Here is a 4,146-nt window from a genome sequence, read left to right as displayed (position 1 = left end):
CCTCCTCCTCCTCCTCCTTCTTCACTGAAATCAAACTCAGGACTTTACACTTGCTAGGCAGGCACCCGTGCCACTGATTTATATCCCTGGCTGTTTGCCAGTATCTTATTGAGGATTTTTCCATCTGTGTATTAGGGAGATTGGTCTGTAGTTCTCTTTTTTGGTTGGATTATTTTCTTTTTTCGGTACCAATGTAAGTCTTGTTTCCAGGAATGAATTTGTGAGTACTGTTTCCCTTTTTTTTTTCTTTTTATGTATTTGGTACAGGGTCTCATTAAGCAGCTTGGACTCACAGTGATCCTCCTGTTTTCAGCCTCCCCAGCACTGGGATTATGGCTGTGTGCCACCACACCCAGTTTTGGTGGCTAGCTCAGTGCACTGAGCTTACTGGACCAGGGCCAGCATGGTATTTGGTACTGGGATCAAACCAGGCCCTTGCGCTTGCCTAGGCAGGCACTTAGACCACTGAGCTATCTCTGCATCTCCCCCTTTCACTTTCATTAAAGAGTTTGAGAAGTAGTAGCATTAGATTCTTTCTAAATTTCTTGTAGAATTCAGCAGCGAATCCATCACGGTCTGGGCTTTCTTCTTTTGTTAGGTTTTAAATTATATTCAATTTCATTGATTGCTACTGGTTTATTTAGAGGTTTTTTTTTTTTCTTTTCTTTTCTTTTTAATCTCCCTCTCTCTTTTTTTTTTTTTTTTTTTTTTTTTTGGCGGAATCCAGGATTGAATTTAGGGCCTTGCACTTGCCAAGGAAGCACTTATTCTACTGAGCCACTCCCCAGCTCCTTTCTTTTTAATCTTAATTCAGTTTTGGTAATTCCCATGAATGTAGGAATCTGTCTAGTTTTTCTGTGTTTTCCATCTTAATAGAATAAGGTAGGTGTTGATCTGGATTTCTGTAGGAACTGTGGTTATTTCAGCCTTTCTATTTTTAATTGCATGGATTTGAGTCTTCTCTTGCCTTTTATTTCTTTTCTTTTCTTTTTTTTTTTTTTGCGGAACTGGGGATTGAACTCAGGCCCTTGTGCTTGCCATGGAAGCGCTTATTCCACTGAACCATCTCCCCGGCCCCAACCCCAAACTCATCAGCCACTGCAGTCTGCTGCACCCACGGCTCCATTCCACTGGTGCATCTCTGCATGGTGGGCTCTGGGGTTCCCGGTAGTAGTCAGCGTGTGTCTGCAGGTTTGATGGCCCTCCCTACTCCAGTCTGGGCTCTGGGAGAAAGCGCTGCTTACCACTTCCTCCTTCCGTGGTGAAGTCTCTCTCTTCACTGTGGGCTTCAATCCGCACCTCAGATCCTTGCTGGGTCCTGGAGACCCACTTTCCTCCTTTTCTTCCTCACGTTCTGTATTCCAGTGTCTAGGCACCAAATCTGGGAGAGGCTGTTTCTCTGCTGTTCACCATTCCATCATCCTCCTGGAGGTCCAGTTCTGTGATCTTTTGTGTGACCACTGGAATTTTTTATCTGTGTGTATTTTTTTTTTTCTTTTGATTTTGGGTAACATATGAAGTACAGACTTCGGGAAGCCGGAAAGCCTGCTAGCAATGAGACAGGAATCAACAGGGCTTGACAAAACTGGCTGAGGAAGTAGGTGTGACCGTTGCATACAAGATCCCACACACGCGTGCAGAACTCCCCCAGAGGTCCGCCCGGGGGCTTCTTGCAAGAACTCTAGCAAGGTTTAAATAAGCGGCCAAGACCTGACGTCAGCCTGAGGCAGTGATCCCAGCACCGCCCCCAGAAGCCGGATGTAAATGTTCTCGCGGTTTTCCGCGAGATTTGGGCAGCATAAAAGGACATGTGGACGGTATGAACGTTTTGCTAGTGTAACTCCACAAATACGGTTTGTGCTCAGTCTTTACTCTTACTTTTTTTTCTTTACTCAGTGGAGTCAGATTTTTTTCCATAATTTTATTGATAAATAGCAATGAGACAGTTTCAAATCAAATTGGTAGGACAGTTTCAATAATTAACACATTGCATACATTCTTCCTAGTGGTTAATTGCTGCACAAGATGCGGACATGATATCCTATTTACAAACACCATTAGAACAAATCCCTCTATTCATCAAGAGACTGTAACTACATAACTATAGTGGAGTCAGATTCTGTCCCAGTCTTTACTTTTACTTTCTCAAATAAGGGGCTGGGGAGATAGCTCAATGGAATAAGCGCTTCCCTGGCAAGCGGGAGGGTCTGAGTTCAATCCCCAGTTCAGGAAAAAAAAAAAAAAAAAATTCATGTTTTTTGCTGATTTCATTCAATTCTTTGTTCCAGACAAGAAGATCCTGAACTCCAGAAGGAGAGGCAAACAACTCCAAACCCGAGAACACTGAGGTGGGGAGCCACTTTTTAGAAGGAAGCTAACCAAGAACAGCAAGATGCCTTCCTTCTGTAGCAGGGGAGGGCCTGCACAGGCGTGTCACTTGGCACATGCAAGCTCATATCTCGTATGCTGAGCTAAGTAAACACTGTGTGCCTTTGCACGTGTGTTGGAGGCTGGGTCACACTGTGTAGACCAGGCTGGCCTCAAGCTGAACGAGCCTCCTGCTGCAGCCTCCTGGGTGCTAATGTTGTAGGAGCGGCCCACCACACCTGACCTCCCGAAACACCTCTTTTTTTTTTTCCTAGACACCTCTTGAAAGGCCCCACCTTCATCAACATCAGAATTAGGGATTGAGTTCACTTGTGAACATTCGAGGGCCACAACCCAACCAAAGCATCAAATAATGCTGTTACAATGTCTTGGGAGTACACCTTCAGACAAGGTGACTTGGCACCTTGGAAGAGACAGACACTCCCATGTGGGCCACACCTCAAGACAAAAGAGGAAACACAGCTACATAGTTCCCTAGGGAGGAGCATCAGGGATTGATATCCTAAATAGGTATCAGTCACCTTGAAAGAGCCCAAATGAGTCACTAGCCCAACCCCCAACAGGAAGAGACCCTATTCCGTATTCATGCCCGCTTGCTACTGACTCGCTTCCCCATTTGGTACTGGATTTAATCAATTTTACCTGACCAATGGTGCTTGTAATGTCATTGGTTGACCATAGTTTTGTCCCACCTCATGCCCACCTAAGTGAGTTCCCAGGTGTTCTAAGGTGGTCTTCACCACCTTTAGACCCACCTCACCACATGGTTTTCCTCTATAAAAGTCCCTGGAGGAGATAGCTTCGTGGGGACAACCTGCTTCGGCCCCCCTCCTGTCCCTCTCTGACAGGAGTTTTCTTTCTCCCCAATGAATATATTCTGCTCATTAACTTCCATTTGTTCCTAAAATTCTTCTGTTTTAGAGAACACGAACTCGTCCCAGGTACGTTTCAGGTTGGGAGGTCATTTTTCTCCCTGTATCATTTGGAGGTCACCCATCCTGAGATCAGTTTTTTATCCTGTGTCATGAGGACCCTTGTTCTCTGTCAATACAGTAGGTAAGGGAGCTACATGGTTTTAAAGACCTACTTTTAGCCACAGAAGCAGAAGTAAAAGAAAAGGAAGGGGCCTTTATTGACTCTGAGAATGCAGAGAGGATCTGAGGGAGGTGGAGAATCCTTTTACCTGAGACGGGAAAGTTGAGAAAGTATGGACTTTCGCTAGGGGTGAAGCTTGAGGGGCAGGCTCAGTGACACATAAAAAGCCAATTGGGCCTCCCCTGTGTGCACGGGAAAGGTGAAAAGAATTTGTATTCAGTACTGGGATGGGGAACAAGGAGGAAGTGGTGGTTGGGACAACAAGCTGTTGTTTTGGGGATTCAGCCATGTTGAATCAGGGCCATGATAATTTAGTAGTTTGTACCCAGGCTGGATCCTCACTCTGGCTTTCTGGGATCTTTTCTGAAAACAGGAGGGATAATAATTTGCATGTAGGACAGCCTTTGTCCTGCGCAAAAGAAATAACCGGGGGCCTGGCCTTAGCTCAGCTGTTTAAGTGGCTGCTTCCACAAAGCTGTCAGCCTCAGGTTGCCGTAGTTCGATCCCCACAACACTCCAGCCAGCCAAACCACCCCTGAGGGCATTCGGAGCAAAAACACCTTATTCCATTTCTGGGGCTGGTGAGATGGCTCAGTGGTCTAAAGCACCTACTTAGAACAAGCTTAGCAAAGCACAGGGACCACGGTTCAATCCCCCAGCACC

Source organism: Octodon degus, unplaced genomic scaffold (genome assembly GCF_000260255.1).
Source record: "Octodon degus isolate 3935 unplaced genomic scaffold, OctDeg1.0 scaffold00001, whole genome shotgun sequence".
NCBI lineage: Eukaryota > Metazoa > Chordata > Mammalia > Rodentia > Octodontidae > Octodon > Octodon degus.
The sequence above is the reverse complement of the archived record's forward strand: the minus strand, read 5'-3'. Positions refer to the sequence as shown.